The 23,739-nt window shown below is 34.6% G+C and overlaps 1 protein-coding gene across 3 annotated transcripts in view; it reads right to left on the reverse strand.

Annotated features, from left to right (window-relative positions):
- LOC141402339 (receptor-type guanylate cyclase Gyc76C-like) overlaps positions 1–23,739 on the reverse strand; it is a 91,634-nt gene that overhangs the window by 16,149 nt on the left and 51,746 nt on the right. Inside the window, exon 1 of one of the 3 annotated variants that reach the window (XM_073983318.1) lies at positions 18,460–18,619. The exons of the other annotated variants lie outside the window; for them this stretch is intronic. The gene's annotated coding sequence lies outside the window, so the exon portion shown is untranslated. Of the gene's footprint in view, positions 1–18,459; positions 18,620–23,739 lie in introns of those variants that run through there. 3 annotated transcript variants of the gene reach the window in all.

Consider the following 23,739-nt stretch of genomic DNA (forward strand, 5'->3'; position numbering starts at 1 on the left):
GGTGGGTGGAAACATCTTCATCAATTCAAGGCAGAAGGCATGCAACGTGAATGGCATTGGCGCCACTTGAAGAGAATTCACAAGTGGCGTGCGTTCGTCAGCTATGAAAGCTACCATTTTGTATTGAATGTTCAGAGATTATGGTACATTTTGGTGCTGCGATGCTGCTATTTGTAGACAATATTATTCAATCAATTTATTATTCAGATAGTACCTATATATATTTGTTCTAATGACAATAATTATATTTTGTAATGACAACATTTAATAATGCTCTAAAGAAAATGTACACGAAAATGAAAATTGACTGAATCTCCCATCCCCAGTTGGCAACATCTCACATCTCTTTTGATTTGCTGCATTCTCTTCTCTTGGTGGGTCACATTATTTCTCTTTTCATTCATTTCCACACCATTGGTTGAGAATGAGATTATCATTACGAATTGAAATGAAAACATTGTACGTGACGACGATCGCCGACCAACACTCGCTCAAAACGAATGAGTTGCGACTAACTACGACTATTGCAGAAAATAGCTAAAAATAAATGTGGACGGTAATAAAACAATAATAAGTAATAAACAAAAGAATATTTTGCGACGTGATAAAACGCTGAATACAACAAAAACAACGACGAATTTTAGATTTTATTGTTCCGATTCCCCACCGCCGGGACATTTACTACGTAGCTCTGTTCACAGTCAGTAGTTGAAATTGCAAATTTTTGACAAGGGAGGAGAAACGATCCTTTATCCTTATCAAATAAGACCAGAGTATTTAAGAGCACCTAGGTATCTCAATTGTTATCGTAATTCGTGCGTTCACTAGACATCTTTGTAAAATGCCTATTACACTCATGGAACTTGAAATAAACAAACAGAAAATATATACATATTCATATGTTGATATATATGTATATATCTATCTATATATATAAAAAAGGATGATGTTAGTTACTACGCTTATAACTCAAGAACGGCTGAACAGATTCTGACAATTCGCACCAATTCGGAATGGTCTCATGGCAGAAAAGGATAAAACCTAAAAAAATCGCGAAATTTTGCGAAAAATTTGCAAAAATATTTTTTCAATAATGACAATTTGTCAACAATTTTCTCTCGAGCATCGCGTTTGGAGTAAATCTTTGCACTTATTTGGACAGTTTTTGGCGAAAATTGTATTTGCGCCTACTGTAAGGGTCCATTGTACGCCTCTGTTTTGTCAATTTTTTAAAGGTGTATTGAATTTTTTATTCACAATCAAATTGATTTTCATTTATTTTCAAGCGTCTTTTTAGGAAATTAACAGCGAAAAATGGTTAAAATTGCTTAGTTTAGAGTTTGTAAAGATTAGTGGTGGTTTCGGTCAGATACCGATTGAAAAGACTAAGATGATAATGCCAAAAGTGGTTTCCACAGTTTTGAGGAAAAAGGTACAAATCCACAAAATTGGTGGGTTAATTGAAACATCAAGAGCTCCGAGGTAATTTTATTGGAAGTGAAGTTGTGGCATATATGTATACTTTTAAACCGTAGGTAAAAACATCTTCGAAAGATAAACTTCCGATGTATGCGGTATAATATGTAAGCAGTACCAGATATATTTTGATACTGTTTAGATTCTGTCATGATACCAAAAAAAAATATGATGCCCCCACTGTAAAAGGAATATGAATTTAATCAATTTAGTTCTCGCAGAGCTGGAAGGCAATTACAAACGGCCAAATACATACATACAAACATACATATGTACATTGGTACTGTTGGTACACTGTATGTATGTCATTCGAAAAAAGGATGATATACAAAATTGGAAAAAACAAGAAATCGGAGGTACTGCAGATTTTTTTTGGTCGAATTATCTGAAAAATATTCTTTATCGGCGACATAAGTAGGTAAATACTTATTAATCGTTAATTAGTTTGTGATATTAATTTGACTATGTTATTTACGTCGAAATTAAATATAGGGTGACCAAGTAATCGACAACAGTCACGTGGTAATGTGACAAAACTTCAAGCATCCGAAACACACAAAGAACGGCAACTAATAGAATGGCTCTGTCCATGTTACCAGAGCCATTGCATCTAATGCCGAATTTGCAGTGCAAGTAGAATTCGGGAGATCACATTAAATAGAGAAGTCAGAAAAATAAGTAAAAAAGCGTTAAATAGAGAAGTCAGCCGGGGCGAACTTTTTATACCCTCCACCATAAAATATTCTGAACTAAAACGGAATAATTATATTCTTTCCTGTCCACAATTTTAGACGAAGATATTTTGTGACCTCTTATACCTATATAAGGTAAAAACATAAAAAATGTATTCAATCGGTAAGGAACTTTATATGGGGCCATATCAAAGTGAAAATCGGGAGGTACAGTTATATATGGGGCTATACCTAAACATGGACCTATGTTGACAGATTTTGGTGGAAATATTTTGTGTTTACTAGAAACTTCAACGGTCAAATTACAGGTAGTTCGATCAAAAATTTTAGCTAAAATACTCAAAATACCAAAAATCGGGAGGTACCGCTATATGGGGGCTATACCAAAACATGGACCTTGACTGTTTTTAGTAGATATACTTTGGGAACCACTGGGAACCCCAAAGCTGAAATTACAGATAGTTCGGTCAAGAAATGTAATTAAAATCCACAAAATACAGAAAATCGGGAGGTACCGTTATATAGGGGCTCTACCAAAACATGGACCTATGTTGACCATTTTTGGTGGAGATGTTTTGTGATTACTAGGAACCTCAACTGTCAAATTACAGGTAGTTCGGTTAAAAATTTTAGCTAATATCCTCAAAATACCGATAATCGGGAGGTACCGTTATAAGGAGGCTACACCAAAACATGGACCTATGTTGACGGTTTTTGGTGGAGATATTTTGTGACCACTGGGAACCCCAAACGTAAAATTACATGTAGTTCGGTCAAAAAATTTAGTTAAAATCCCCAAAATACCGAAAATCGGGAGGTAGCTATACCAAAAAGTGTTCCGATATAACCCATCTTCGAACTTGACCTGCCTATGGAAAAAAAGACGCTCGGGTGCAAAAATATAGCGCTCTAGCTCAATTATTGCGAACGTTTGAGTGATTACAACAGACAGACGGTCATGGCTAGATCGTCTTAGAATTTTATCCTGATCAAGAATATACATATGTGCAAATGATTAGTTCGATGTGTTACAAACAGAAAAACAAACTAAATATACCCTCCATACTATGGTGGAGGGTATAAAAACAGACGAAGGTGGTTACCTGATAACGATCGGATCAAAATGGGTAAATAGGTTAAAATGTGTTAATTGATTAAAACGCAAATTTAAATAAGCACTATATTCAGCATTAAATTCAAATTCATATTGAATTGCTTGAGTGAAATATCGTGTTCAGTGGTGGAAACAAGAATTGCAGAAAACCATCGATTATGAAACGAGTAGGGCGTTATGATATTATTTTGCTTCAATGCGCTACCAAATATTTTTGTTTACATTGCAAAACGTGTTATTTGCTTAAAAAATATATCTTAGTCCCGATTTAGAGTTACCTAATTTTTTTCGTATTGTCAGTTTATAGAAGAGAGAGTCGAGGAAAATAGAAACACTTTGCCTCTCAGTACCTTCTCTCTTCGTCAAACTGACAATTGTTGAAAGTACAATTGTCTAATGCGCATCTGCTTCAAAGATCGTCCTAAACAGTTCAAAACAAAGAAATATTTGCCATTGAACAAGGTGATAGCAAAAATAGTATTATAGGTTTGAACCAAAGCCATAAAGTTCTGTACCTAACAAACTGCGATACGAAGTTCGCCGGGTCCCCTAGTAAATATATAAAAATGGTGTAAAAAATGTATAGTAATTCATAAAATGAGAACGGCTGGGCCGATTTCTGTAAAATTTTATGTCAGTTATTCGTATTTTCGAGGAGAAGGTCTTTACGGAAGAAAATTTTGGAAAATCTCTCTGGAAAAGTCGGATAATTGGAAAAGTCGAAAATTGAGTTTTTGTATGAAATTTTATTCCTTAATAGCGAGACGAAGTTCGCCGGGTCCGCTAGTTATGTATATGTATGTATATACCAATATAAACATACAGTGCTGCTCAAAAAATTTCTATTAAAATGTTTCCTGAACCCAATAAAAGTAATTTTCATTTTATTTTTCCAAGAAAACTACGGAACTTTTTGGTGGATTTTTTTTCTGTGAAAGAACACATCTTAGTCTACTTTCTGATTTTTCTTTTTGAAAAATAAAACGTATTTTTGTGGCATTTGGCAGTCTACGAAACCCAGCTTTTACACTTTGGAGTCGATTTAACCATGTCCAGACAGACGTCTGTCTGGCTGGTGCGCACGATAGTTTAAGTCAGGGTCAGGCACCATTCTTTTCTATTGCATACTTTACGGGGTGTCATTGTGTGAGTGCATGCTTTTTCAATGGGTTGAATTGTGTGTGTGGAGAGAGCAACGGTAAATGTGCGCACACGGGCGCCTAATCGCCTGGTGTTGGTTTAAGTTCGAAGATAGGCCATATCGATCCACCCCTTCCGGTACCTCTCTCACAAAAACTCAAACATTTTCTGTAAAATGGTGTGAACGAAAACTCTCGAAGAGATCAATCAAAAGCTCTGTTCCTTTACGTGCAAGAATCTTCAAGTTTTACCACTTTTTATTCGAAAAGCGTTCCTTTACTTTTGACACCATACAATTCATATGAGAGCAGTTCACAACTTTTGCTACTTTTGCCGGTTTTACCATTTTCAAAAGTAAAGGAACAGACCAAATATATATTCCATTTTGATTATGTTTTTCTAGAAATTGTACCGATTTTCTTAAAGTTTTTTTTACGAATCTCTGCACATTTTCTGAAGAATCTTAAGAATCTTCGTTCCGAATTGTGAAAACTTGAAATAAACCTAACAAGTGAGCAAAGGCTATAGTCGGGACGGGGCCGACCATGTGATACCCTACACCACTACCCCTGTGCATAAGCTTTTCACTGGTAAACATTTCTTTTAGGGAATATAAACCGACTACCACCAAAAATAATATGCCTCTTTGCCTCTGGGACCCCCATAAGCAACCAAAATTTCGTGACCATCCGATCAAAATTACGACCTGTAGCTTGATTGCAAAAAAATGGAAGAATTGGATGCATTACCGACTATTGTGGTATCTCCCTTGTTTGACCACCTTCGCCAACCTGCTTTACACCAATGTAAAGGTAATATTTTCTTCTTCCATTGACAGGCTTTGTCGTTGGAATACCCCTACTAGAAGCCAATATATTCACAAAGAATAAAACTTTGAATTTGTCTCCAAATGAGTTTTTCCCCATGCCGACCCCTAAATATTATCCGGCTATCACCAAAATCAATAGGCTTCTTCCTATGTGGGACCCGCATCAACTCCCAAAAAATTCGTGACGATCCGATCAAAATTGCGACCTGTGGCGTGATTACAAAAAAATCGGAAATCGGATGCATTATCGACTATTGCCATATCTCTGCTATTTGACCACCTATGACGACCTACTTTACATCGTTGTAAAGGTGATATTTTCTACTTTCCTTGCCAGGTTTTGCTTTTGATATACCTCTTAAAGAAACAGAGATATTGGCTTTGAAATAAAACGTTGGCCTTTCTTAAAATAAGTGTTTGCCCATTCCGACCCCTGCATATTATCCGACCATCATCAAAATCAATAGGCTTCTTCATCTGTGAGACCCCCATTAACCCTGAAATTTTCGTGACGATCCGATCAATATTCCGACCTATAGCGTGATTTCCAAAAAAATAGAAAAATGGGATGTATTACTGACTATTGCGATATCTCCGTTATTTGGGTGCCTACGCCGACCTAGTTTGCATCATTGTAAAGACGGGATCTTCCACTTTCATAGTCAGGCTTTGCTTTTGGAAAATTTTCAACCAAAGCTGTGATATTTGTCAATATAATTAAAATCGCAAAAATGAAAATTGGGGTTTTATTTCCTACTATTGTTTGATCACCTACGAGCACCCACTTTACATCATTAGAAAGGTGATATTTTCTGCTTTCATTATCAGGTTTTGCTTTTGGAATACCCCATATAGAAGCTGAGATATTGGCTTTGAAAAAAGCGTTGTCTTATTATCCACCTAAGTTTTTTGCCCTTTCCGACCCCTAAATATTATCCGACCATCACCAAAATCAATAGGCTTCTTCCCATCGGGACCCCCATCAACATCCAAAATTTCGTGACGATCCGATCAAAATTGCGGCCTGTAGCGTGATTACAAGGTTTAGATGGACAGACGGACAGACGGACGGACTGACGGACTGACACACATAGCCAGATCGACTCAGCTCGTCGAGACATTCATTTTGATATATATAAGTATGGGTCTACGACCATTATTTCGATACGTTACAAACTTTTTGGCCAAAACCAACTTATAATACCCTCCCCACATAGTGGTGTAGGGTATAAAAATGTGTAGTTTGACCGCGATTTATTTAAAAATCCCTCCAGCGATTTTTTCTTGTTTTTGGATTTTTCTCATCTATGAACATTGCTGTTTCAGAATCCGCGAAAATTTCCCAGGTGTAAGCGGTTTCCATCCAAAGTTAATTAAGATGCACCCAGCATGACATTGTTTTATAGGGGCCATACAGTCAGTACATTTTCCCAATTTGTACTTCTATATCTCAAAAATGGTAAAACCTACGAAAATACCATTGAGGTCAATCTTGTAGAAAATTTTCACTGCTATAACATTTTCTTTAATCCCATTTCGATAGGTCTTGCAGTTTCCAAACAAAATCGTGAAAACCTAAAAAAAAACATAAAAATGTGAACTTTGACCGCGATTTATTTGAAAATCCCTCCGGCGATTTTTTGTTTATTTTTTTCTCATCTATGAACATTGTAGTTTTAGAAACCGCAAAAACTTCCCAGATGTAAGCACCTTTCATTTAAATTTAGTTAAGGCTCACCGCGATATGTGTCGGTATTTTATTATTATTTGATTTAATTGATTTCTTCAAAATAATGAATTAAATCACCTTTAAAAAGTTTCTATAAAATGTTTATTTTGTTTCAAGAATTTGTAGCATACATAATAAATAAGATTTTCTGTGTTTTTCGCGATTTCGCGTTCTACTCGACAGCTATAACGCAAGTGAGTGATTTTGATATTCTCTTTCTACAAAAGACAGTCGATTCGAAATAGAAAAAATCCAATTTATATGGTAAAGTGTACGTTTAAAAGCTAGTTTTATGTTTTATGCTTTAAACCGGTTTCAATACCTACAGGGAACGTATGGTTTTTGTAATATGTTGGTTTGATTTGTTTCTTTTAACACACCTATATTGAAAGGATAAACTTCATTATACTTATCTACAAAGAATACATAAAATGTGCGAGGAACTCTTGATTTAACCTGCTAAAAACATTTGCAAATTGGTTAATCTGCTTCAGAGGGTCGAATTATGCTGTCATTGCTTTGACGTGTAAACCATGGGGTAAATCAACCAAGCAAAACTCAACACATTTAAAACGAGCCACCTTATAGTACGTTTATATATAACCGGATTTAACAAAACCCACTGAGTTTCAAATGTCAATTCCTTTGCGAATACGTCAAATAAATCCACATTAAGAAGGTTAACCCGGCAACAGGCTATATATATTATAAATATGGCATAACCCAGCAAACATACTCATTACAAAAACCCCCTAATGACCCATTATTTTAACAAGGGCTTGTCACGTAAAGTATGTAGTTATTGTTGGCCACTTAAATAAGTAGTCACGACTTTTAGAAACTGCTTATTTAACTACATATTTAAGTGGCCAAAAAATAACTACTTATTTCGAGCGAACTGCTCTTGTTAAAGTAATGGGTTAGTAGGGGGTTTTGCAATGAGTATTTTTGCTGGATATTAGCATACGGAAGGGAATATGAAATTACACAGAAACAAGATGTCAATCCTGGATTATATTGGATCCATTTTTTTTTATAATATTTCGGACATTCTTACATACTGGTGTGATTGTTCCGTTCCATATATTAATAAAATTATTATATTATATTAATAAAATTATTATATTATATTAATAAAATTATAATTAAAAAGCACTACCAGCAAATGATATCGGCTTATTTTTCTTTAATAAATGTGAAAACTTGTACAACTTTTTGTATTGTTTTTAAATCTGAAATTAATAACCAACTATGCAATAAACAATGGAACTAAAAAACATTAAATTTTACCTATTTTTCAAAAGTCTAAAATTCTCCAGAAATATGTTTATGAAATGTTTTCATTTGCACATGTTGTGAACATCACTGTACATATATATCGCTCATTTACTCAAAGAGTGACACATCTCAAAAAATTCAGTTTTTAGAAAAAACACGTTTTAAGTTGACGATTGAAATTTGACATCCCAACTGAAAACCAGTAAGGAAAGGATCATAGTCGGGCGGGGCCGACTATATGATAACCTACACCACTGTGAATACGTAAAATATAGGAGATATATATCAATTTGAACTGATTTATATATAATATGGTACACTATTACTAGAGAAAATTCCGTCACACATTCCAAATTTCATCAAAATTGGACAGATCGGGCGAAAATATTCATAGGAGCTATATCCAAATCTGAACCGATTTCGATATAAGTTGTGCACTTATTTCTAGACAAAATTCAGTCACACATTCCAAATTTCATCAAAATTGGACGTAAATAGCGTGTTTGCAGAAAATACGTCAAATCGGCCGAAAATATATATAGGAGCTATATCCAAATCTTAACCGATTTTGATGTAGTTTGGCACATTTATTTTAAGACCGAATTCAGTTACACATTCAAAATTTCATCAAAATCGGACGTATATAGCGTGTTTGGTGCAGCAAATACGCCAAATCGGCCGAAAATATATATGGGAGCTATATCCAAATCTGAACCGATTTCGATGTAGTTTGGCACATTTATTTTTAGACCGAATTCAGTCACACATTCAAAATTTCATAAAAATCGGACGTATATAGCGTGTTTGGTGCAGCAAATACGTCAAATCGGCCGAAAATATATATGGGAGCTATATCCAAATATAAACCGATTTCGATATAAATTGGTACATTTATTTATAGACCTAATTCCGTCATAAATTCCAAATTTCATCAAAATTGGACATATATAGCGTGTTTGGTGCATCAAATACCTCAAATCGGACGAAAATATATATGGGAGCTATATCCAAATCTGAACCGATTTTCACCAAAAGCAATAGCGTTCTTGACACAAGATGAAGTGGAAGTCGTAGAAAAAATAGAAAATGCATTTTTTCAGTTATGCCACTCTTTGAGTAAATGAGCGATATGTATGTATGGATGTATGGACACATGCAAATGAAACTATTACATATGTATGTGATGAAACGCATAGTAAGTCTACAAAAAAAGTGTTTTGCCTTTGCCTCAATACATGTTCATACATATGTAAGTTTAAATGCGAAATATGCATTGCATACATACGTTTCGATGTGTATGAACGCCCCATCAAACAATATTTACTGCCATGAGTTTCTTGTTTTTGCTAAAAACAAAAACAATAAAAACCAGATACGAAATAAAAATAAACTTTACATCTAAAAATAGCCCAAACAATAATCGAAGAGTGATCGTTGTAAAGTCGTATTTCTGCTTCTGCTCTGAAATAAAACCAACGCCAGACAATAACAAAGAGCAGTCTTAGCGGCATCCACTACGTCTGAGCTCTTCCACAGCACAAGTTGGGGCTGCCCGCATACACAGTCACACATTGCATTGATCTCGCCCAATCACACTCAAGTTATTTGGGATGGCAACTATCAAAGCGGACTGGAAAGCCTAGCTGTGTAACTTAACTTCATGAGATCTTGCAATAAAGGAATATTTTAGGAGTTGTCGAATTATGGAGTGGAAAATATAAACTGTTTGAACCACGAAAGTATCAGATAATATTGAAGACCAATCTTATTCCATATTTACATTAGGCAATTTTTCTTGCGGCGATTGTCAGTTTGTCGGTGAGAGAGGGTGTTGAGAGGCAAAGGGTTACCATATGCCTCACCTCTCCCTCCATAAAACTGACAATTGCCGCAGGGAAAATTGCCTAATATAAATATGGACTTTGATATTTTGTTCAAAATAAATTAAAGAATAAGGCCGGCCGACTTCACTTGCCGTTTTCAAGCAATCGTAATAGCCTAAAAATCCTAAAAATGTGAACTTTATTTGAAAATACCTCCATCGATTTTTTCTTGTTTTTTTTTTTGGATTTTACTCATCTATGAGCATTGTAGTTTTAGAATCCACAAAATATTCCCAGGTGTAAGCACCTTTCATTAAAGGCGCACCGTGTTTAGAAAAATGGAAAAAATGTAACCCTTTCGGCCCCGAACTGTTTTCCTTGCATTAGTTATTTTGAAAACTTTGAATTAAAGTATATGTCAGAAATAAGATATAACAAATTTCCCTCAGTGTATTAAAATAGCGGTTGTTTCCATATATCAGATTATTTTCCTCTAAATCTGGAGCATATTTACAAACCTATAAACGCCAGACTAGTTTGCGGAACACCCATTTTATTGAACAAACCGTCATGGTTCTTATAAGAAATTTTGACGTTTTTCATAATTATTTTGAGGTTGTCTGTGTCATATTCTATCTTATTGTGAATAAATATGACATAACTGCGCGACTCCTATTGATATTCCGAGATGTTTCAAATATCTGTCAATTTAAACCCTTTAACGCTGTTATTTCGGTGTCCGCGGAATAATTTAAAGGATTTCTTTGATGAAAAATTATTAAAAAGCCTTGCTTTATCGACTGAAAGAAAAATCGGAGTTAATATCTATCTGGGTAAATACCCGGTAAATACCCACACGGAGGGTTAATACCGGGTAAATACCCATTTGTGGATATTTATTTGGGTATTTACATCTTACACACTATTTCTGGGTTTAAGTTGTGAAATCGTTTCAAAATGGATAGTTTTACAATACTTTAAACAAGTGGGTAAATACCCGAGTATTTACCCAAATGTTGGGTAAAAACTCTTTAACTGCCGAACCACTTGACGTAGGCTGACGAAATTTGGTTCAAATCTTACTTATATCAAGAGAACATCTGTTATTGAAAATGGGGTCCCTGGGTCCATGTTTTGATATAGCCCCCATATATTTGTACCTCCCGATTTAAGGTATTTCTTACCTATTAGCCAGATTTTACAATCATATTGGCTGAAATTTGGCACAGTAAGTTATCAATATGTGGAAAATATCCTTGCAAAAATTTGTCAACATAGGTCCACGTTTTCTAATAGCCCCCATATAAGGGTACCCCGATTTCGAGTATTTACCCAAATGTTGGGTAAAAACTCTTTAACTGAACCGAAGCACTTGACGTAGGCTGACGAAATTTGGCTCAAATCTTACTTATATCAAGAGAACATCTGTTATTGAAAATGGGTCTCTGGGTCTATGATTTGATATAGCCCCCATATATCCGTATCTCCCCATTTAAGGTATTTTTTACCTATTAGCCACATTTTACAATCATGTTGGCTGTAATTTGGCACAGTGAGTTCTCAATGTGTCTAAAATATCCTTGTAAAATTTCAATTTAATTTCAACCTTTTGCGAAACTAGTTAACCTATTTCTTAGCGACGTTTGAAAAGGACTGTGGTCTAATATGGCAGAAATCCCAATAGATTTACCGTGTGCAAAGAGCTTTTTGACAGACCGGCTGACTTTCGAAATAAATAAATCTTAAGCACCCTATTCCATATCGCAGTAATACAGAGTTAATGCGATGTATTGTATTCCAAAACGCAGAAGGCACTCAAAATAAGCAAAAACTGATACATTAGATAGATTTTGCAACGGGTACACATCTTAGATAATTTTACAAAGTATAAGCAATAAATAGACAGCGGAATCCTATGCAAATGCATATATGGTTAGGATGGTCGTAGAGAAAATCTGATTAGACAGAAACCCGTTTTATTAGAAAATAAAACGAATTAGGCCCAGAAATTTTTGCATATTTTGCATATTCTGCATATCGTGCATATTTTGACATATTTGTACATATCTGCATAAAATGAGCATATGCAAAACCATATGCAAAAATATATTCAAGGATTTGTGGTCTAAATATCCCACCAAAATGGCTGAAATTTGGTATTAAGTCTTCATTAGGGGTATGCAACCTTACAACTGAAATCTGTCCGCATAGGTCCACGTCTTGATATAGCCCCCATAGAACGGTACCTACCGATATTCGGTATTTTGAAAGTTGTAGCCTCAATATCCCACCGAAATGACTGAAAATTGGTATTTAGTCTTCGTTGGGGGTATAAAACACTCCACCAGAAATTTATCGGCATAGGTCCACGTCTTCATAAAACGGTACCTACCGATATTCGGTATTTTGAAAGTTGTAGCCTCAATATCCCAATGAAATGACTGAAAATTGGTATTTAGTCTTCGTTGGGGGTATAAAACACTCCACCTGAAATTTGTCGGCATAGGTCCACGCCTTCATATAGCCTCCATAGAATGGGACCTCCCGATTTTTGGTATTTTGAAGGTTGTGGCCTCAATATCCCTCCGAAATGGCTGAAATTTGGTATTAAGTCTTCCTTGGGGGTAAAAAACTTTCCACCTGAAATTTCTCGATATAGGTCCACGTCTTAATATAGCCCCCATAGAATGGTACCTCCCGATTTTCGGTATTTTGAAGGTTGTGGCCTCAATATCCCACCGAAATGACTGAAATTTGGTATTAAATCTTCGTTGGGGGTATAAAACTTTTCACCTGAAATTTATGGGTATAGGTCTACGTCTTCATATAGCCCCTATAGAATGGTACCTCCCGATTTTCGGTATTTTGAAGGTTGTGGTCTCAATATCCCTCCGAAATGGCTGAAATTTGGTATTAAGTCTTCCTTGGGGGTAAAAAACTTTCCACCTGAAATTTCTCGATATAGGTCCACGTCTTTTAATATAGCCCCCATAGAATGGTACCTCCCGACTTTCGGTATTTTGAAGGTTGTGGCCTCAATATCCCTCCGAAATTTCTGAAATTTGGTATTAAGTCTTCTTTGGGGGTAAAACAATTTTCCACCTGAAATTTCTCGATATAGGTTTACGTCTTAATATAGCCCCCATAGAATGGTACCTCCCGATTTTCGGTATTTTGAAGGTTGTGGTCTCAATATCCCTCTTCCTTGGGGGTAAAAGACTTTCCACCTAAAATTTGTCGGTTTAGGTTCAGGCCTTCATATAGCCCCCATAGAGCGATACCTCCCGATTTTCGGTATTTTGAAGGGTGTGGCTGTAGTTATACACTTCTCTATTTTATTGACTTGTCTGAAGAGAATTTTAAACAGAAAAATTGTACACACAAACATTTTTGTACCAATTATTGAAATATATTTTGCATAAGAAAATATGTAAAATGCATAAATTTTGCATATGCAAAAATTTATGCATTTTGCATAATTTTGCATATGTCATATGTTTCGATTGCAATGTAATCAGAAGCCAAAAATATGCCCAGTCTCAGAATTTGACATGAATCGGACCAAAAATAGGGGTTGCATAAAATTCCGCTGTCTAGCAATAAATGAAACAACAAAACATGTTTCGGAATTCGGCCATTGTGCAAACACTAATATTCATATTTATAGAAGAAAAGAAATGACATTACAAAACACAGAAACTTAAATCTTTTTATTATTATTTCTAATTTTGTTATCTTTGTCCTTTTCCATCATGACTTTAGTAAAGTACTCGCCAATATGAGTTGTTGAGTGAATTCAACTCCAACTAAAGTTTGCCAACAAGAAATGTTTGAACTTATTACAAGTTATAATTCTCCTGTACATTAAGTGTGGCTGTTGCGTACAGACCATACCATGAAAACAGGTCGTCGCAATATCGTATTCCGGTCACAACGTATTTCCACTTTTGAAACAAACTGAGCACAACAGCAATAAATGGACGTCTCGTAATTTCACTTTCATTCCATTGCCAATTTGTTGCAACATCATCGTCGAATGACAGACAGGCAAGGAGAAACAGTTATCCAGTTTGTCCATAAATGACGACAGGACAGGATAGATGAAATTTCTTATAAATGGGAAATTGCATTTTGTATTGTTGCAGTTTAGCCGGCAGGCTAACAGTGGAAAAATTCCGCCCTGTTCAGAATAGTAAAACATTTCCCCATAAATTCTCTTTCGGCTTTTGTTGAAACACTTATAAGTGAATATTTTTTGAATTTTTTTTTTTTGGGTATTTTTTGAGGACAATAAATTTAAATTTTGGTTGAACAAGATGGACTCTCGCTTTTACGTTTTCGTACGATTCACCATACAAACGCTCTCCATATGTTCATCATTGATCTAAAGTCTCCACAGAATCTAACGGCATTTACATTAATTTGTAAAAGTTTGTACAAATGTTTAGGTTATATTTTTGTGGTAAATTTGCAGTCTTCCTAGAAAGCAATTATAACTCTTTGTTTATTTAACATTTTATATAATATATTATTTATTGTAAATCGGATTTTATAATTAAAATATGTGATGTGTGGATTTGCCTAACTTCAATCATTCACAATTCCGAGTAAATTTTTCCAATTGCTATAAACTAAATCTTATTTGCTTCGAAATTTTGTTTACTTTTCTATGAAATAAAAAGATTTTGAATTATTTCTTATAAAAGTTGAGAAAAATGCGAATTTAGTGAAATAGTGCTTTTTTGCTAGTAGTCGGCACCATTTCCCAATTGTCGACACAAACTCACGCACTTCACACTAGGCATAGTATAGCCTAAAATCGCATAACTCATTTTTTATTGAAGTTACTGGCAAACTTTACATTTTGTTGTGCCTAAAGTCGGCATCAGCAACAATGCCAAAATTACTATAATTTTTTAATGACGAAATATTTAGAGAAATAATCAACTCGAAAAACTGCATTTTTTGTCTCAAAATGCATGATATATCTGAAAACTCCATTATTTTGTATATTTCGCACCATATCTCCAAAAACTGGTACATTATTCGTTGACTTATCTTTGGAAAAATTATCCGCTGGAATGTTATTCACAAGTCTTTAGAATATTCCATTTTTGTAAAATGCCTCTATCAAGCTGTTTCTAGCATATTTTGCAAATACAATTTGAGAAATATATCAACAATACACTGAAATCCAAAATGTAAAAATAAATAGGCAGTGTGAACATGGTTTGGAATATATTTTGTAGAAAGTATTGCTCTGTTCCAGAACCTGCAAGAAGCTACTAAATTTTACCACGATAAAAATTTTTCCTTTATGTTATCGAAAAAAATAGTAAAAATTAGTAGATTCTTGCAGTTCTGGAACAGACCATATAATATGAAATATCGCCTAAACAACATGAAATAACTTTTTTAGAGTTTCAGAATGTTCTGAAGAAATGCTGAGCACATTATTTGGAAAATTTTTGCGAAAGGTTACTTGGTGCGACTCCCAATAGTTTAGCTGCTACTGACCAGAGTTCCAGAAATTATGTAGACATTCATATATTTGATCGATTTTCTCCCGCCAGATGCAGTCTTTCCTAGTTCATCTGTTCGACACTTAAGTTCTACTACTTTAGGGCTATAACACTGCTGAAGACCACAAAGCAAAAAGCATTCGTCTGCCACAAAAACAACATCCTAATATGCCTGAAGATCGGCCTAACCACCCGTGAAACGTAGCATAATGGTTGGATGCGTGGGACTCCGGTAGACTCCTAATTTTTCAATGTATCTCTTATGTCTAAACAGCTCAACTCGAAAGAGAATTAATTAAAAATTCATATTAGTTTTTGAGATAAAGCATCGAACAATGGAAAAAAGGGTCTTTTGGGCCGGTTTAGATGAGATGTAAAATCCAAACCCGATCTAACAATGCAAAACCCAACTAGGGTTTTTGTAGTCTTAATATATACTTTCAGAAAATGCCCATTATAAGTTGTTTGTATTTTCAGTGTTTCACAGTGTAATTAAATTAAATTTTTCTTAAGAGACATGAATTTTGGGCTGTGGTGAAAAACACTCACTTACAAAAAGATGAATTCCGATATAATAAATGGTCTAAAAAAGCTCAATGAAATTTTACACAAAATTAGATGACAATATTATTGAAGCATTTTTAAAAACGTTTTCATATTTTGTTATGGTAATTTTTAGTTATTTGTGTTCAAATACAAAATATGTCGACTACTGGTACATGCAGGACTTAGGAGAACTTACCCTATGATTCTCATACAAATTTTATATGTACTTTGTTTACTTACAACTCTCTATCGGAATATTTTAAAACCGACAAATTTCTGTAGCCCCAACGAAGATTTAATGCCAAATTTTTGCCATTTCGGTTAGCAGAAATCTGGTCCAACAAATTTTAAACAATAAAACATCGACTTTTATTTTCGGAACGCCTGATCTGTATTTTTTCCACTGTAAGGCGGGTGGAGCTGCCGATTCCCCCACCGAGAAAATATCATTAGAAATATGTCAAAAATTGTCATCACCATATAAATAGACGTAAGTCGTCGGAAACAAGACAAGACGCAACTTTGGTTACTATCAACATCCCAGCAAAATAAATTGGAAGTAGTGCAATGTGGACTAGTTCTGTCACGGCATGTTTTGATGCAGTTCAACTGGAGTCGTGAAAAAGGCACTCCAGTCCTCACATTTTAATCGCATTTGGATGCAATCCAAAGAATCACATCCACTTGTCACATTTTAACAACATCCGGATGCAGTTCAACGGAGTCGTGAAAAAGGCACTCCAATTCCTCACAATTTAACAGCATCCGGATGCAGTCCAACTCACCAGAAGAAAATTTCCGAATGGAGTGCTGTTGGAGTACGTGCCGAAATCTTAACTGGTGATGGGAAGACAACCCATTTAGCAAATGAAGCAAAAACAGTTCAGCTTGGAACAAATGCAAGCGGAGGAAACACGCATGTTTGCGATTGAATTCAATGGAGAATTTTCATAATTTGTGTTAATGTAATAAAGTTGTTAATATTTTTGTCTTGCACAAATAATAAATGCATTTTATTTATTCTGGTATCTTTTGTAATGGCTTGCACAATTTCCGCAGAATGCCTGTACCAAACACGTGCTTTGGACTGCCTCCTATTCTACCCCAAAGGGTTAGTTAAAATGAAATGCCAAAGGGTCAGTTAAAATGCAGTGCCAGAGGGTCAGTTAAAATGCAGTGCAAAAGGGTTAGTTAAAATGCAGTGCCAAAGGGTCAGTTAAAATGCAGTGCCAAAGGGTTAGTTAAAATGCAGTGCTTTGGAGTGCATCTTTCAGTAGTCACGCTCTTGTAAAAATCATCAGTGAAAATGCATAATTTGATGCACATCCAGATCACTTGTACATATCATTTAACTGCATCTTTGGAGGCAAACATTTTGCTGGGATTGTATAACAACTCGAATACTCTGCAGTAAATAAATGCATAGCAGTATCTTTACGCACCAACATGTCATGTTGTCGTGGTTGTTGTTATTTACAATCGGTATAGACTGGACTGCTCTATTCATCACGCGTCGCAATAACCAGCAGCAGCCGCATTTGAGGCGTCGAAGCGTTCAAGTGGTGATCCAGTTGTCCGGTGTCGACGTTGGCTTTACATGGCATAAAGTGCAGAAGTGTGGCGCACATTTTAGTCGTCGTATTGAAGCGAGCAAGTATTTCCCCACGGTCTATTTTTAGAAAATCCAGTTTTTGGCAACAATGCTGAACTTACTTGTGTGAAAAACCTTAATTTCTGATTTGCAAACAGGCCATATCATACCAAAAAAAAAAACAATGACAAATGTTGGATGTCTGAATGTTACATTTTCAGCGGTAACATATTTGCACAAAAATGTCTAAGAAATTCTTAAACTGGCACGGTACGAACAGTCACACATGTGTGAGAACAAAATAAACAAATTTTGACAATTTTAACATAATCTGATGATGGTAACTTATTAAAACAGTAGTGTGAGTGGTCACCTATTTCCAAAATGTCATTATAAAATACAACGGATTCTTCCCTTTCAAAGCTCATATTTCAGTCAAATGTTTCCAAGCGAGTTGAAATTTCTACATCAAAATAAAGCAATAAAAAATGTGCAAATATATAATTCTGTGGCAAACTAAGCAATGAATGATATAGTCTTCAAGACTCAACATTCTATGTCGCACATGTCGTTGTGTTTATGACGATATGGATGGATGTTGCATTGCAACAAACAAATAGGATGGCGCTTAATAACATTTCTTGGGTACTTGGATAGACTGCTGACTGGTCGCGTAGTTGAGGATTGTTTATTTGATATATACTTTTTTTTCAACGTACTCTCACTGCTCTCAAACTCTCTCGCACAATTCAAGGCCATTTAAAAATTACACTCTGCTAAAAATAACTTGTATTTGGTGCCGTGACACGGTGGTATGGAACAAACAACCCGATAAAGCTTTCTACAGTGTGTTTGTTAAGCACTCAACAAAATCCAACTAAGCGATCGCTGATCGTCTCAGGAGACTACAGTCGACAAGCCTACAGCCACCTACAACATATTTACAGATTTCCACAGTTGGCATTCGTACTTAAATTGTACAGATAAAAGAAGTACAGTCAAACTTCTCTATAACGTAGATGCTGGAGATTTAGAACAAATGCGTCATATGGACAAATCAATGTAGAAACTTTTAGTGTGTTTATAAAACGAACGGACTTGGACAATCGGTCTACTTACACCATATTTTGAAGTTATACATAAAAAACGACATTTACATATGTTGTATATCAGGCGAAACAAAGCTTAGCAGTACAAGGATATTGAGTCAGATAGGAGTTTGAAAAAGTGTCCTCGTTGGTCTCTTTGAATTTTTCAAAGTAAAATTCCTTGTTAAATATTGCTTTCTTTATAAATTTGTTTTTATTGCATAACACTGACAATAACAGCCCTCGTGTCCGAAATATTATCTTTGTTTAAAATCAAATTCTTCAAATCCATTATACATATGTAGTAGCCACTTAATTGGAATTTGCATATTCAACACCCTAATGCTCACCTAATTCAGTAGCTAAAATATAAGCTCATCAATTAGCCGGAACAACAACATAGCAGCGGATAAGAAACATATTATGTATATTTTATTGTTTCGGGCAATTTGTTTTGCTCATCGATCACTGGATTTATCTACCTATGGCTCTCATATTTATTCGCCATATGCAAATGAATCTGCAAACGAATGAAGAATAACAACAAAGAAAAAAAAAATGATTTGTTTACATCAATCGAATTTATTTATTATAGTCTAGTCAAAACAGACATTGAAAGAGCTGAAACTTGGTGGACGGCAAAAATTGGAAAAAGTCTAAATTCAAACTAAATACTTTTAAATTTCCAAAGAGAACGTGTTTCGCTATCACAATCGTTTATATATAATTAATGTATATAACAGCTTTTAAATATTTATTTGTGATAATTGTAATGAGCAGTGTTACCAAAGAAGTGTGCGTTTTTTTAATAGTAGATGTTATATATAGGCCTACATCATGATTTATTCGTATTCTAGGACATATCGGGGTTTTTTCTGCATGAAAACTCCCCGTGAGTTTTCTCACTTTCTCATTTAAGTTGAAGCGGTCTAGAGACACAAACTCACGGGGAGTTTTAATTCAGAATAACCTTCATATTAATGTGATCAGATCGAACAACTTTTGGAAAAAGGTCCAAATGACCCGCATGCGGGTTAATTTTTTAAGAAAGATATTCCTAGCATTCTTTTCAGTAAAGTTGAAAAATACACTATATACCTAAAATTCAAGGATTCCAAGGAACCCTAACTCAAATATTTTCAAAAATGAGGAAATACCCCCTTTTCAGTTTGTTGTTTTTTTTTTTTAATTGATACTGATATCTCTTGGGTACATAATGAAAATAGAGATGTCATTTCTTTCTTTGGCCACTTACATCATGTAGTGAAATTTTGCGATTAATATTCTTGTCTTTGACATCATTCTTCTCAAATCAGGTTTTGTGTCAATTTTGCATAAACTCTAATGAAGTACGACTTTAACCACAAGTGTTTTACATTTTTAAATATTTAATTATTATGAGTTTAAATAAAATATAGAGTTTTGATGTATCCTAGAATCTATAGTAAAATTTTATGGCTAAGAAATTTGTAAAATATTTTGATCTGATTGGGAAGATTTTAAAGATTTTTGAAAAAGACGACCAAAAATACCCTTTTTGTGAGGGTTAAATAATATCAAATATGATAACAGCGACCAAAAAACATAGGTATCCAAAATTAGGTCAAAATCTAAACATTTTTTGATTTTTGAAGAAACCAAAGGAAAATTCTTAATATTCTCGATAAGAGTGGTCTAAACGATTTTTTTTTAAAAACTACAATTTTTGGTATCACCCAGTTTTTGTACAACTCTCCGAATTTTTTATTTTTTTTTGCGTATTTTGAACCAATCATCGGGGTGATTCTACGGTATCGTTTACTAGAAAGTGGATACCGTTTGCAAGCATTTGGAAGTACCTATCACATGCTGTGATAATGTATGTAGTGTATGAGACTTATTTCTGCATATAATTAGATTGCGATATCTCAAGAATGGTCAAATATATTCTGAAACACCCGGAGATGTTTCAATGCAAACACAACAAATGCCACACAGTATCGGGCACCCATCATAAGTGATGACTAAACATTATGCTTCTAAGGCATAGCCGACCAAGAAGAGCGAGCGCTTAAATTGTTTATGTATGGGTAAAATTACACTGACAGAACAGGGTGATGATTTTCATATTGAGTGTGAAATGAAAAATATATTGTTGGCGCGTTCGCTTTGTATGACTTAAATTAAAAATAATATAAATAACTTCATAATTTGAAAAGTATTTTTCTTCATATGTTAATTTTTTGAGAGAAAAAACAAATTGTATATAAAAATGATTTTTTAAGACATTCTAAGCATACATACATTTTTTATTGTTGCATTGCAGACGAGGCATTCTGCGTCATTAAAAATATTAATACAAAACAAAAATCATTTTCAAATTCTTCCCTCCACATATTTGCTGTACAACTGCAAAATCTTTTCTGTGTACCCAAAAATAAACAAATAAAGCGGCATCAACCTGCTTGCATGAAATTCAGTACAAGACTGAAGTAAAAAAATCAAAACATTTGCTCTCTTACTTTGCGTTCGGGTCGCGTGTGTGTGATTTGCCGAAAAACTTCGTAACCAAATCAATACCCACGAACGGGTTTGTTCTAAGGCATGCCCATGGCACAATCATTCAGGTAGGCGCATCAGCGCAGCTGATGTACTGTGAGCTGTCAAAAAGGTTGTTGCAATTGAAACACACAAAATTAAAAAACAACAATTTAAAAGAAAAATTGTGAATTTTTGATGGATTTATGAGCATAAGCAGTGTGTGCTCATGTGTCCATTGCTGATCTAAGGTGTTTAATCTGATCAAACTTGGCATATCGTCGGTGTCATGCTTAAGTGTTCCTTACTATGTTTCAAACCATGCTCTTTCATATTTTTTAATCGGTTTTCTTCTACCTCCTATAGATTTTGAGATATTCAGATGTCAATATGTTCCATATCCGCTTTGTGACGCAAACAATCTTGTCTTTTTCTTCCATATCCATAAAGCGTGGCGTAGGGAACAAAACAACTTTGAACGCCATGTCGTGTGGCGTATGGAAAAACAGAGACAAAAACGAATTGTTCCGCACCAAAAACATGGCGTTTGGAAAAAATTTTGTCAAGTTACGAACAATGTGGCGTATGGAACAAATTGTTTAAATAACTGGGATATATTTCGCTTAAGTTTAAAGCCTCCTACTTAATATCCCAGGGTGCCACCGTGGTGCAATGCTATGTACACTAGGGATATAACTTTTTGCACTTTTTTGCAGATATCGAAAATACCACCACATAGCCGTGTAGAGCATGAAAAACTATTATGAAATAAGGTGTAATTTTTTCTCTATCGCGAAAAAAGTATTTCTATGTATTTCTAAGTTTCCGCACCAAATGCATTGAAGTTCAGTAATGCATTTTTTAATTTTATCTGTTATAACAACATATTTGCTTTTCATTAAAATTTTTATTTTTTTGTAATCTAATTTAAAATCATTATCAAAGCGTTCTGGACCAATTTGTTCTCAAATCGCGCCATTTCAGAGCATATTAGGAACTTTTGACACTATTGCAATTTTTGGGTTTTCTTTATAAACTCGTGAATTGTATGTTTATATTTTTTGTACCTATCAGACAAGGGAATATGGTGTCATTTGCAACAAATTCGGGTGCAATCCGGTTTTTTTAATCTGGACATTCGGGTTAAATTAGCGAATCTGCCGTTGATTCGGTTATACAGTTCCGTAACACTGTGCAACATTTTTAAGGTGATCTTGTGCAAATACTTCGAACTGAGGATTTCTTGAAAGCACAGACCCAAACGACAAGAAACCCTAGTTGGGTTTTGTTGTGTCAGATCCAGCTCGGATTTTATGGCCCCATCTAAACATGGCTAAATATTGAGTTTTTAATGAAATTCGGTGCTATATCTCTGAAACCAATGCGAATCTTCTTCTGACCTCTGAAGCAAATTTGTAGATAAGGACAAGAATAAAATATTTGGAGAAATAATGAACTCGAAAAACTACATTTATTGCCTCAAATTTCAAAATATATGCAAAAAGTCCACAATTTTTATACATTTCGCACCGTATCTCCAAAACCGTTAATTTTTTCTGAATATTTTCTTTTGGAAAAATATTCCCTGGAATGTAATACACAACTCTTCATGTCATTGTTGTAAAATGCCTCTACGCCGTTGTTTTCAGTAAATTTTTCAACGACGATTTAATAAAAATGTCAATAAAGTAGTGAAATCCGAAATGCGAGAATAAACTGTTGGTGTGAACTGTGTTTGAAATACGTGTTGTAAAAGATATGATGCAAAATACCGCTGAAACAACATGAAGCATATATTACATGTGCATATAAATTATATCGTAAAAACCTAATTTCTTTAGTAATTTTTTCCTTATACAAAATTTACTGTAGTCACTTTTTGATTAGACCCACAGTTTTCACAAAAACCAAAACCTAAAACCCTTAAAATTTCAACCCGAATAATTTTATTTGCACACATGAGATCGATGAGGACTTCAGGACATGGCTTCTAAGGCAAACCCCAGATCTCCACCAAAGTTCAGCTTTGTTGGAATTTCTGCTATTTCAATGTCTAACCAGTAAAAAATCCTTATTAAATAATGGGTTTTTATAGTACTATTTGGTAGTCCTAACTACTTACAAAACCTCCTAATAACCCATTATTTTATAAAGGGCATATCGCACTGAATTACAAGTTATTCTCTGACCACTAGAATAACTAGTTACTCTATGGCCACTGGAAGTTGAAAAATAAGCAATAAGCTAAAAAAATATTTTCAATTTTTAGAACAGTTGAGGTGGAATTTGTTTTCAAATTCAACACACTTCATATTTTTATTTTATTTCGCTCTTTGCTAGATTTGAACACACGAACTTCTGCTTTATAGCCGAACACACTACACAATATACCAC

Source organism: Musca autumnalis, unplaced genomic scaffold (genome assembly GCF_047663935.1).
Source record: "Musca autumnalis isolate F117 unplaced genomic scaffold, ASM4766393v1 scaffold_4, whole genome shotgun sequence".
Taxonomy (NCBI): domain Eukaryota; kingdom Metazoa; phylum Arthropoda; class Insecta; order Diptera; family Muscidae; genus Musca; species Musca autumnalis.